The sequence below is a fragment of the Acinonyx jubatus genome, chromosome F2, assembly GCF_027475565.1.
Source record: "Acinonyx jubatus isolate Ajub_Pintada_27869175 chromosome F2, VMU_Ajub_asm_v1.0, whole genome shotgun sequence".
In the NCBI taxonomy this organism is placed as follows: Eukaryota; Metazoa; Chordata; class Mammalia; order Carnivora; family Felidae; genus Acinonyx; species Acinonyx jubatus.
In genome coordinates, this window is record NC_069394.1 from 8,569,844 (window position 1) to 8,583,219 (window position 13,376).

Here is a 13,376-nt window from a genome sequence, read left to right on the forward strand (position 1 = left end):
TTGTGCCTCCCTAATTAGGCCGCGGTTGCCGGGAAAACAGACCCAGGCGTCTTATTTCACAATCCCTCCTAGATCTGAGCGCGATTCTGGGCAGTACAGAGAAGCCGGGAGGCCCAGAGGAGACTGCTAGGCCTCCAGCGTCTGTCTCCCTGCTCTGAAGGCGAATTCAGGTTCCCCAGCGAGGAAGGCCGAGGGGACACCTCCGGGAAGGCCTGGGGCCCGAGGGGGCGGCGAGGGCCAGGAGAACACGGGCTCCGGGGCAGAGTGTGGGGGCCACCGTTTGTCATCTCTGAGACTGGGGCAGGTGACTTCCATGTCCGAGCCTCGGTCTTCCCACTGGTGCTCTGTGGCCGCACCGCCCATCTTCCTGGCTGGGAGTTGGGCTCAACAGAACAGGAGAGGACGGGGCATGGGGGAAAGCCCCAGAGAACAGACAGTCTTGAAGCTGGAAGACGGTGGGATCTGGTGACAGTGGCAACGAGGGGGGAGAGAGCCAGCGCCCAGGGGACCTCATGGAGGAACCCCGAGATGGAAGCAGGGCACCCCCCCCCCCTTCGTGTGCTTGGAGGAAGCGGGTTGTAAGAGAGGAAAATGGCGAGATTGCGGTTTGGGGGTTCTGAGCAACCTTCAGTTTTTCATAGTGAGGTACGACCGAGGTTTCTTTACCTGCTTCTAGAAGGAGCCGTAGCCAGACCTGCGTTGTTGGAAAACCAACAGACCGAGGCTCGAGGCGGATGGGAGGGAGCGGCCCGGTGCTCGCGGGAGTGACGGCCAGCCGTGTTTGGGGTGTTTGCCTCGGGTGAGAAGTTCCCACGTCTTTATTTCTCTGGGCTTGGAGAACAGACTGAACTCGGTGCTGGGAACCAGAAGCTGAAGCCGCTGCAGAGCTGGGAGCCACCAATGATGTTAGGGAGCCCAGAGCGGAGGTGCAGGCCAGTGAGCCGCCCCAGCCCCCCCCCCCCCACCGCCAACTTACACATCTGTGGGGTGTGAGGTGGGGAGACGACCTTCTAGAGCCCAGCCGGGCCAGAAGGTGAGGAGACGGGTCTGTGTACGAGGCGACCCTGACTTTGAATTGCACCTCTGCCCCTTGCCGAACCTGCGGCCTTGGGCAAACGACCTAATGCTTTCAGAGCGTCAGTTTCCACATCTTTGAAATGGGGGTCAGCCTGCCCCCGGCCACCAGAGGACTGCTGTGCAGACCGAATGAAATCATGCGCACAGGCTGCTTAGCCCGCTGCTGGCCTCGTCGTCCACATCCATCCATTTGCTGTGGGTAATCATAACGTCTCCCAGAAGCTGCCAGACCAGCGCCTGGCCTCCGAATTCAGAAATCCACTGGGTCGGAGAAACCGCCCCCAGCTGAAGCTCTGTCAGAGGGGGAGGGGACGCATGAGAGGACAGCCCTCCCAGGACAAGCGTGTGTACTTCCTGCCGGGTACAGTGCCCTTCCTGCCAGCCCGCCAGGCCGGGGCCAGCTTCCTCAGCCCCTGGGCCGCGAGAGGGGAGACACGGCTGCCTCAGGAAGGGGCCGCTCAACTCCTCTACCCTGGAGCCGGCCCAGGCACCCGTGGCTCCCCTGCCCTGCACCTTGCTCCCAGCTGGCCAGCAGCCCTGCTCTGGGTACCCGGCTCCTACTCCAGGCGTTTCTGGGTCATCTCACTGCCCAGCTTCTGATCCGTCCCTGCACCTGCCTACATCTGGGTCGCCCGTCCCCGTGGCAGACAGATCTGCCCGTCTCTGTGTTCATCTCACTCTCCACGGTCGTGATCATCGTGTTCCGGACAGGAGCTTGGATTAAGAAACCACCCACTTGTGCACTGACAGGCTCCCCCTGGGGTGCAGTGTGGCGCGGCTGCCGGCTGTGTGCCCGCACCCCTCCCCACTGGGCGGGCTCCTCACGGGCAGAACCCAAGAGTGTGCTGTGGTCCCTGCCAGGGCCGAGCAGCGAGCTCGACGGGCGCACCCGAGGCTCAGTGAGTGCCATCGTGAACTACGCCTTGCTAGGCAGGGTAGGAATTGGTTTATCACTCGGCCTCCAGTCTTGACTGCGGCCTTGAACGAGTTGCTTAGCCTCTTCAAGCCGCCAGGTACTCATCCGCAAAATGATGCAAATAATAGTTCACATGACATCCTTGTGAAGATTAGCAGAGCGTTGGAGAACACAGGGCTTAGTTTGGGAAAGTGCCCGTGAGCCGTTACAAGTGGTCTCGGAGGCTCTCACTACTGCGAGTTTTACTTCATTGCCGTTGTTGTTAAAGCGATTTCATGTTGGTTTTTATCCGCTTGTTTCGCAGTAGAGCCTTGCAAAGTAGTGGAAGCAGGTGCGGTGTCCGTTTTACTAAGGAGCAAACTAAGGCTCAGAGAAAGGCCATTTGTCTACAGTCACGCAGCCTGGCTTGACCCGCCTCTCCCGGTCTGTCGCACCTCCGGCAGCAAGGCACATTATTTTGGAGTATGACATGGCCACCGGCCTCTGGGAACAGACTCCTGTACCTTCAAAGGGCAGCAATATTACTCAGCTGGGCCCAGCGTTCACAGTTATCCGGATCATCACTTCTCGCGTGGAGGAGAAAGCCATGATTTATTAAGCGAACCGGCCGCACTCCTCCAGGGCTGATGCAGAGTTTTGCCTCCAGCCCCCTCCTCTGCTCCCCAAAGAAACAAAATCAGAGAACAAAACCCCCTGACGAGATGTATCGTGTTCTATTGCATGATGGGAAGGAACGTCAAAAAGAACGTCAGGGGGCTCGCCGATGGTGATGCTGTTAGGGGTAAAGAAGGAATGACTTATGGGCCCTCATCTCCCACGTAGCAGATACAGTTGGTGGACGTGTTTCTTGCTTCCAGATCTGGTTTAAACCCAGCAGTTGGCTTCTGAGGGCCTGGGCCGGGAGCGGCTACCAGTTGGATGGATAGAAATGAAAGGGCGAAGGCCCGGGAGAGGAAAGGTAGGGAAGCACGTGGAACGTAGGGAGATGCAGGAGGGCAGGGTGCTGTGGGAAGAGAGCCACCTCGGAAGAGGTTTTCGGGGTGCGTGTTGAAAAGCAAAGGCCAGGAGAATCTCTGTGCATAATAGCTAGGCTGCTCCCTGGGACCAACAGGTGCAGAGTGGGGGTAGTTACCTTCTCTGTGCACTTAGCGCCCCAGTTGTGTGTCAGGAGCTGAGAAACGGAGGCCACGGAAGGTGGGCGACACCTGGGGGACAGCTGAGTTTGGAAAAGCCCCGCAGTTGCAAGCTCGCCAGGTCGGGGCCAGGAATCCCGCGCAAACGAATGAAGGTAAGCACAGCGAGCTGCGGGTGCCCGACGGCAAGGTGGCTAACCCAGCTTGGAGTGTGGAAGGGAGTACGTTAAAGAAAACATCTCGGACGGGTGGCACGTGAATGTTTCTGTTCGTTCTCTCACTCAGGAAACAGGAACTGACTTTGTCCCACGCGGTAAGCCGCGTGCCAGGTGGTGGTGGCGGAATGACATGTAGCACGGGCACACCTGTGACCCCAGGGAGTTATCAGGCCAGTGGCGCATGCTGTTTGGGAGCGCAGGGAATTCTGGGCAGTGGCGGGGACTGGCCTCTTCGAGGCGCCCGGCAAAGCTGTCCCTGGGAAAGGCCATCGATACTGAAATCCAAAGAGCGTGTGGACAGCACAGAGGGAAAGAGGACAGTGCCAGCTGGTGATGGGAGGGAGGAAGGTCGGGGTTGCAATTTACACGGATCCCTCCAGGGGCTGCCAAGAGCAGGGAAAGGCATCAGAGGAGGTGGGAAAGGCAGGTCCAGTCAGGAGGCTGGGGCAGTGAGCAGCTCACCTTAATTCTTCTTTCAGACAACAGGGGCTGAAAAGAAAGTTCCATCCCGGGCGCTTGCATTTGCTGTGACACTGAGCCCCAACTGCTGTGGCTCGGGCCACTTCGCGTGTCGTCTGTGGCCACATCCCGCCCCCTCAGCGAGCTCCAAATAGAATCTATTTATTGTCAACACCAGGCGCCTTTAGACAAATCGTGGGTTGGTCTGTAACTAAATCCTGTTGACCTTACATCTAAAATAGCTCTTGAACCTCCCATATCTCCTTTATCCCACAGCCCTGCCTTAGTTCTGGCCCTCCTCCTCTCTGGGCAATCACCCACACAGGCCGATCTTTCGTTTTATTATCGTGATGGTTAAAAAAAAAAAAAATGAAACCCAAGTTAGTTAACATATAGTGTAATAGTGATTTCAGGAGTAGAGTTCAGTGATTCGTCTCTCACATATAGCCACCCCAGTGTTCATCCCAACAAGTGCCCTCCTCAATGCCCATCCCCCATTAACCTGTCTTTGTAAGTTGCAAGTTGATCGTGTTTTATGACCGTTGCCGGCAGTGTAAAGCTTACTTAGTGATTGCATCGGTGAGCTTTCCCTGCGTAACAAGCAGCTCCAAATCTTAGTGCCTTAAACAGCAAACACTTGTTATCTCTCCTGAATCTGTGGGTTGATTGGATGCTCCTTGTGGTCCTAGCAGCTTGGCTGGGACTCAGTGACGTGGTCCACGCACTGGGGGGGGGGGGGGGGGAGCTGGGCTGGCTGGCATGCCTGGGGCCTCTCCCATGGTGTTTGTCCTCCTCCAGGGGACCAGCTCAGGGGCCAGTGTGGCCCCAGAGTGATTCCTAGCAGCGAGGAAGGGGAAGTTTTGGGCACAAGCGCCTTTGAAACTTTTGGTCTTTTGTTATTGGCTCACTGGCTAAAGCAAGTGACATGGCCAAGTTCGGATTCAGAGGGTGGAGAAGTGGACCTCAATTCACGTGGGGAGAGGGAGCAAAACCACTCTGCAAAGGAGCGTGCGTACACGGTGGCCAGAGCAAATGGGAGGGGCCGTTACCGTACACACCTGTCCTGGCGGCTAAGACGAGGACAGTAGAACCACACAGAATGGGGGTGTCCCCTTGGACGCCGCTCTCTACCCCTTACTGCCTTTGTCATCTTGCTCAGGGTTGCTCACAGGAGCTCTCCCAGCTCCAGCTGCCCATCCATTGAATGGGAATGGTCCTGGAGACCACCCCAGGGATTTTGTGAGACAACGTGTGATCGGTACATCTCTCAGTGCTTGGGGCACAGTAAGAACTCAACTGAGGGTCTCTGTTCTTACTCAAGGGTGAGGCCTTCCCAAACCATCTCCCACCCGGCCTCCCTGGTGCATCCTAGCCCTGATCTCACATACATTTTTCTTTTATCGTCTTCCTCAGAGACCCTTTCCCCAACCCTTTTCTTTTTGCCAAAAGGCGTTTCACTTGAGCAAGGAGCAGCTGAAACGATCCATCTGGCCTCCTACTGGGTTGGTCATTTCTCCCTTCGCTCTGCCAAATATCATTCACGTCCTTGTATCGTGTTGCCATGAGATGCTTATTTATTTTTCTGTCCTCTCCACCAGCCTGAGCTTCTTAAAGGTGTGGACTATGGTTTACTCACCTTTCTGTCTCTGGTGCTTGGCTGTGGGCACTGAACGGGATAGGTGTTTCTTTCAAAAAAATACTTGATGTATAAATCACTGGGTGGGTGTGTGGGGCATTGGGCGAGTGGCTTTTAATCGTCCTGAGTCATTTTCAAAAGACCACGAATGAGCAAAATGTCAAAAATGACTTCAGCTTTTCTCCTCTTCCTCTTCCCTTCCAGTTGGGACCGTTTTCAGACTCCACCTTTCTGACCCGGAAATGCCAGAAGTGATCATCATCGCCAGGGGCTGTGGCGAGCAAACGTTTTGAGCTTTGTGGCCAGGACCAGAAGTGGACATTCCCTGGGCATACTTAGGTAAATGACTGCCCTCTTCCCCTTGCACGAGTGAGAGGTATTGTCTTTTCTGGTTTCTTCCGCAGAATAATCTTGAGTCGCGGAGGAGAGATGTCTTGTCTTGATCTCTTTATAATTTGGCCTGCCCTCCCCGGGGACATTCCGTTAAGAGGGAAGGCTTTCTCCTAAAGGGAAAAATGTAGGACCGTTAGGATGTCAAGTGACCTCTTTTTCTTGAAAGGAAAGCCTTCTGTGTTTTCATTAAGCAAGTACTTAAAAACCGGATTGGGAACAGCCTCGTATGGCCAATGCCTGCCATCTCAAAGAAGCTCTGGAATGATGCTGTGCTGGAGCGAGCATCAGCAAACAACTATGACCCACAGGACAAAACTGGCCTGGCCATTTTTTCTAAATAAAGTTTTATTGGTACCCAGCCACACTCCTCTGTTCAGGTATGTCTGTGGTTGCTGTCACAGCACAACAGCAGTGGTGACAGAGGCTGTGTGGCCTGAGAGCCTGAAATATTTAGTCTGGTCCTTAATGGAAAAAGCGTGCCAGGCCCTGGACTAGAGTTAAGCTGTCCATAGGTAGCCACTCCATATACAGCTATTTAAATGTTCATTCATTACACTTAAACAAAATTAAAAATTCAGCCCTCACTCAACACTGACCACATTTCAAGTGCCCAGTAGCCACATGTGACCCATGGCTACCATTTTGGACCGTGCACATTGAGAACGTTTCCATCAGTGAGGAAGGCGGGCTTGGGGAAACTTTGATCGCCCTGCCCTGGGCTGTCTCTCTTTGATCTGCCAGTGTTTAACTCAGCTTGGATATCATGGCAACCACTGTGGAAGAAGGAAGGTTGGTGCATGTATGTGTGCGTGTGTGGCTGTTCTATATGATTATTGGTGAGGACATCTATATCTGTGTCTACCTGCCTTGTCTATAAAAATGGAATTACTTTTAAAATTTCTTTGGAAAGCCAACCTGTGGTTGCTGTATATAATTCCATGTAAAAACTAAGCCACTTGGACCTTAGGATTTATCGGTTTTATATATACAAATAGGTTGATACAAATATGAGCCTTTCTGTGGTCGTAGGAAGGTCAGACACAGTATGGGGTCTCCTGAAAAGGGCAAGAGGCAATGGCCATAGTGTCTCCATAGGCTGAAGATAGGGGCAAGGGAGGTGAGAAATGAAGAGAGGAGGAAAATGAGCTAAAGGTATGATTTCTGTGAGTCTTGAGAGAATGAGGAGTGATGGGGACAAAAGATGATAGGGAAAGGACTGTGGGTTTACTTTTAAAGAACGTGTTACACACATTAACGATGATTGGGGCCTTATCACATCCCAGAAATGGTCTGAGCACAGAAGACCCTTGGGGAGAAGCTTGGACTTGGCAATAGTCCCGCCATCTTGGATGGGTCAGGACTGGGGGTATAATAGGAGGTTCCTCTTATCGAATAAGGCAGTGCAGTGCAGAATAAGAGGCCCAGTCACTGAGATGCCCAGTGTTTACGGATGGGTCTGAAGAGGGAACAGAAAAGAAACTCTAGGTATCCAGGAGGTCTATAGGCAAAGGCCCTAGGTTGTGTCTTTAGGAGCTGGGCTTAGTCGACCTTGGGTTGCCCAGGAACTAGCAAGAACAAAGCAGAGATTCGGACGATGGCAGAAGATTGAATTGATATGTGTCCGTACGTGTAGATCTGAATGGGCCCTACCTCTCTTCTCTTGGTTGGTCTTCAAACTCAGCACCATTGCAGGTGAGGGCTGGAAGCACCTGAAACGGGTGTTTCCATAACGGACCTTCAGACAATGGAGTTGAATGCAGATATGAAGTAATTAGAAGTCACAGTAAGAAAAGGTATTGAGTTTTGTGTAGTTAGTATCAAGCACATCAGGGATAACAGGGGTGATGGTGATGATATTGACAGTGATAATATCATCTATCCATTTTCAGCTTATTACGTGCTGGGTACACTGTTCTGGTAACAATAATATTATAAGAGCTTCAGATTATTGTGCTAAGCACTATATTCACTTTTTCTCAGTATATGAACCCAGGGTATTCTTTTCAATTGATTTTTTTTTCCAATTACTTTGTCTTGATATAATTGCAAATTTACAGATAAGTTGCAAAAAACAGCCCCCAAAGATTCCCGGGTACCATTCATTCGGATTCCTTAAGTGTTAACATTTTATTATTTTTGTTCTATCCTTTCCTCTCTCCATTTTTTCCTAAAATCAGAAAATTCTTACAATGACCATACAACTGAGGCAGAAACTTAACATTGACTTTCTACTATTATCTGATCCTTAGACCTTATTCAGATTTCAGCAGTTGCCCTCTGCGAGGTCCTTCATAGCAAAAGAAAGCCCATTTGGTATGTGCCCTTCTTGGAAAACTTCCTTAGTCTTACATTTCGTGACATTTTTGACATGTTCAAGCCAATTATTTTTCAGACTGTCCCTCAGTGTTTGATGCTCCCTCGTGATCCGATTTAGATTGTATGCTTTTGCCAGGCATCCCACAGAGCTCGTGGGGTGTCCTGAAGGCCTCACATTGGAAGGCTGATGCTGGGCTGTCCCATTCCTGCATTGTTGGCTTTATCAGTTGGTTAAGGATGGAATCAGCAGTTGGTCAAGGAGCCTTGGATCCTTTCGGTGGAGAATGGCATCTAAAAATATCCTCTGGTCACAAGATGTGTCCATTGCTACTGAGGGAGCATTGCCTCTAGGCCCTCTGAGCAGGCAGAGCTGAGAAATGGGCAGTGTGTGTGTGTGTGTGTGTGTGTGTGTGTGCGCATGTGTATACATATAGATTTGTCATACATATACACACATCCGTATTTATAGACATGTGTATACACATCTGTATATACACCTGTATACATCATATGTATGTGAATATCCATACATAGGTACATCATCGAGATCGTTTCTAAATCAACTGATGTATTAAAAACACCACGAGCGCACATGGGAGATGCTGGCTACAACGTTCTTGATATCCACATCTGTCTTCCTGACGCTGAACAGTCACCCAGGCCCAGTGCCAATACCACAGACCATCCCATTTATTAAACTATGGATCAGGCCCTGTTCCAAACTCTTCCCTTACCGTGACCGCTCATAACAGCCCAGTGGCCCACGTACGGATGAGGAAACGAGAAAGGAGAATTAACTTACGCAAAGCGACACGGCTGGTAAATGTGGCAAGTTTACAGCGGGTGCCTGTTTGCCTGTTGGCACTGGACCAGATGGCCGGGGGAGACCCCGCTGCCTCGGATGAAAAGTCGAGCCAAAGGCGGGGCAAGTGTTCGTCCCCGTGGATCCAAGACCGCTGATGCCCAGAGCAGCAGGAAGGCGAAAGCACGGTGGTGGTCACTTCCTTCACTCCCCAGGAAATGTTTACAGGCGGCGTCCCTGACGGAGTCGCGAAACACACAACAGGGTGTGCAGAGATGCATGTGGGGCGCAGGAGCGTGCAGCCGTGGGGGACTGTGTGTATGTGCGCACGAACGTTTTCGTGGCGGGAGGGGTGTTGTGTGGCTGCTCTCCTGGGCTTGCAAAGACCTTGATCAGGTTGAGGGTGTGAATGCGGAAGTGGGCGTCTCCGGGGGAGAGGGCATTTCCTGTCTTGCAGTAGGGGTATTCCTGGCCCAGTTGCTTAAGCTCAGAGGCTTTTGTATCCCTAGCTCCCAGCAGAACGATTGTAGGTTGTGAATTTGACGAATGCTAGTGTGAATAGCGTGTGCGTTAACAATGATTCCTGAGCTCTTTCTATGTGTCAGGCACTGTCCTGGGCAGACAAAGGGAGCTCACGTCCTAGCAGAGAGTGGGGAAGAGGAAGAGACTGGCAGTAAGCAGGCACCTAACCATGCGGGCGGCAGGGCGGGGGGACAGGTGGGGACGGGTGTAGGATGCTGGTCCAGGAGGAGCTGTCAGTGGAACCCAGTGACACCGCCCAGAGGAGAGCACAACAGTGAAGGTGAGGAGGCCCCCGATCAGAGGACCCACGGGGACTCCTCCCTGGCGTTCGCTCTGGAAAGCCAGGCCCGTTTGCTCCAGTGTATCTTTTCAGGCTCGAAGAGCCATGTAAGTGGGCATTATCCCTCAGGACTCAAGCATTTCCTCCAAAAACATAAATGTTACCAGCGGGCCCAGAGGCGGACTGGAGGCGAAGGCAGCCTCACTAGATAAGAGGCAGTGTTGGTGGTCAGAGATACGGACAGCAGTGAGACCCAGATGGAATTTCTATTGCTGATAACCTTTAAGAGAAGAGCAAGGGTTGGGGAACAGGGGCTGTTCCCCTGGAAGAGAGGAGACCCGGGGGCCCTGGCTTTGAGCCTCTGAAGACTGGGCAGCACCTTGTACCTGACGATTTTAAGGAGGGCGTCCTAGCAGAGTGAGTAGAATTAGCAGAGAGGTTTCGGTTCAGGCTGTGTTTTTCCTTCCTTCTCATCCATGCATTCGTTCGTTCATGCATGCATTCATTCATTCATTCATTCATTCATGCAGCAGAGGCTCTGGGTCCCTGGAACTATGCCAAGCACCCAGCCGGGGTGACGGGTGGGGAGGGAGGACAAAAGGGGAAGACAAGAGCTCTGTCCCTTGAGATATTAATACTTTCATGGGAGAAGCAGACAAATGAACAAGTCAAGAGTGTGCGCACTTTCAGTTCGGAGTGTGGGAAGGCCTGAAGCTAAGACAATTTTGGAGTTCTCTTTGAGAAATAACGATACGAATTATGAGTTTCAAGTGAAAGACAAGCCCCAGCTAAGTGGGGTGCTGCCAGGGGCTGGGGCTTAAGCTTCCCGGGGCCGGGACCTCCTGCGGCGTGGGTGAGAGTGCTCTCTCTCCTGGGGTACCCGGAGCACAGGGGGTGCCTTACAGCAGGAGGCTGGACAGAGCTCGGCAGAAAGGCTGGCGGCGGGACTCCTTACCTTCTAGGTCCTCCAAGCCCTTGTTCTTGGGCTAATCCGTTAGGGCTAAAGACCTTTCTCTTCTTAGACTTTCAAAAGCAATTTCCTTGCCATCTACAAGGGATCTGTCTACCTTACGATCCCACTTCCAGGACTGTGTTCTAAGGAATCACCTGAACTTCACGAGTATAAGTGCTGACAGACTGTTTGCCAGAAGGTCTGACTGCGGGTCACGTGCTCTTCTAAGAGCCCTGCGCATTGACACGTTTAATCCCCCCACAGCCACCCTGGGGGCTCCCTGCTCTGTTTCACCAGAGATGGGACCAGATCGAGGCACAGAGTGGCTGGGTAACTTAACCGCGGATGCACAGCTGCCAGCAGGTGCGGGAGCTGGGCCTTCAAGCCACGTGGTCGGCCTCTGGAGCCCAGTCCGCTTGCTGTGGTGCCCGTCCATCCATGATCCTTGCTGCCTGATTCCTTTATAGCAGCGCATCAGAGACAGCCCGAGTGGCCAAGGTTAGGAGAAGGGCCAAAGTACGGTCCCAGAACTCGTGGATTGTGGATTGATGCACGCAAGGAGCTTTAGCGACAGACACATCACAGGGCTTGATTGCAGGTGCGGAGGTGGAACACAGAGAAAACGAGAGTAGACGTTAACTGCGTGTTAACAGTGCTTGAAACTCCCTCTCAGCTTCCCCCCCATCACCCCCCGCCCTTCCTGGACAGGCTCATTCGCAGGTAGTTTCTGAGTGCCCGACACTGGAGACGCAGCGGTAAGGAGCTGAGACCTGGTTTCTGCTCTCATGCCGCTTACAGGGCAGGCTTCTGCTCTCTCCCTCTGCTCGCACTTGTCCCCAGCACATTGCACGGCGTATCTTCCTGCGGCCTCCATAGATCCCTCACTGGTCCTGGTGCCCTTGGTACCAGTGTCTCCCTGCACCTGTTACCTCGTTTGTAAAACGGAGCTGGGGACCCACACACCCTCTGGCCTTGGGAGCGCACACTCCTTACAGTTGTTGAGGGAGGCGCACTTTGCAGGCATCATTAGTATCTTCTAGAAAGGTCAGGCACCCACAGCTGAGACCGGGGCAGTTGCAGCAGCGCATGGGCCTCCCTGGGTGCTCAAAGATCCAGTTCTGGTCGACAGCCAGGCTGGAAGGGGGGAAGCAACAAGCCACAAGCCTCACCCCAAGCTCGCTGCGACCCTGCACCTGCCAGCCGCGGGTCCTTAACCTGCTGAGCCTTGTCGTTCCCTTGAGAAGATGCGGCTGGTCCTGCCCGGCAGGCGAGGTGGACCCCACAGGGATATGAAAGCTCCAAGGGTTCACTGGAATAGATCTCAGGGTGGACTGGGCCTGGCACCTCCTCCGTCTGTCTCTCTCCAGCTCTGTGACCTGGATGCCCGTTTGTAAGGAAGACAGTGGAGCACCCACCTGCGAGGGCCTATCGGGGTAAGAGGGTACGCACAAAGTGGGGCACGGTGCCTGGCCCGTGACCGGTGCTGACCCCTCACGTCTGTGGTTATTCATAGCTGAGCCAGAGTGGGGTGAGCTGTGAGGCTGTAGCAGAATTTCTTCCACGGGAGGGTGGACGTTCTGGGGTAACCATTGCGGCCAGGCCCCGTGGCCTTGATAGTATTCGTGCCACAAGAAGGGGGGCCACCAGATGCGTGGAAGTTTTCTATGTGATTCTGGAAGCCAAGCCCCCAGACTGAGTTGGCCTCAAATGACTGATATTTATTCCACTCGTGCCCGGATGGTAAACACTTGGGCATTCACCAATAACCTTTGTTCCTAAAGGGCATTCAGTCATGTCCTCCCTCTTTTCAGTGTCCACGTCCCTAGTGGCCCTGGGACAGAGTCCAAATTCCACAGCAGGACACAGCTCACCATGACCCGGGCCCCACCTGGGACCCCGGCCTTATCACTGCCCCACCCCACCTTCTGTGAACCACAGAGTAATTTCAAGAATACTATTAAGAGTATTAGAATGTTTTTTTTTTCAATGTTTATTTATTTTTGAGAGAGGCAGAATACAAGCAGGCGAGGGGCAGAGAGAGAGGCGGACACAGAATCCGAAGGAGGCTCCAGGCTCTGAGCTGTCCGCACAGAGCCCAACGCGGGGCTCGAACTCACGAACCCTGACATCATGACCTGAGCCCAAGTCGGATGCTCGGCCTACCGAGCCACCCAGGCGCCTGTGAGTGTAGACTGGTAAGACAGATAGTCTGAGTCTAAGTCACACTTAACTTGGATACTGTACCATATTGGGCAGGCCACTTAACCTGTCTTGATCTGCATTTCCTCATCTGCAGAATGGACGCAGTAGATGTCAGTGATGTGAGCATTAAATATGTTAATATATGTAAAAACGCTTAGGACCCTTCTGGACACACAGCAGTCCTAACTGCCCGTGCTGTGTGTCAAGTACCATTCTGTGTCAGTCTTAGCCTTCAGACTGCCTGGGGCGCTCCTCTGGGCCCTGCTGCTCCTAGTGAGCCCCCCGGGGACATTGTCCCTGACCAGAGTCAGTGTTGTGGCTGGGGGCGGCCCTCTTCTCATTAGGATTGCAAATACCTCTCAGCAGCAACTATGGGGAAACCTTGGGAAACAATAGGGTTTATTATTTACCGCTGCTTGAGGGTACACAGCACCGCCCCGGTGCCACACGGCCAGGTCACCAGGAGAGAG

The 13,376-nt window shown here is 53.1% G+C and overlaps 1 protein-coding gene across 3 annotated transcripts in view; it reads left to right on the plus strand.

Annotated features, from left to right (window-relative positions):
• Positions 1-13,376, plus strand: part of ST3GAL1 (ST3 beta-galactoside alpha-2,3-sialyltransferase 1) — a 93,577-nt gene that overhangs the window by 11,795 nt on the left and 68,406 nt on the right. For all 3 annotated transcript variants that reach the window (XM_027063856.2, XM_053208493.1, XM_053208492.1), the window contains exon 2: positions 5,644-5,778. The gene's annotated coding sequence lies outside the window, so the exon portion shown is untranslated. The remainder of the gene's footprint in view (positions 1-5,643; positions 5,779-13,376) is intronic.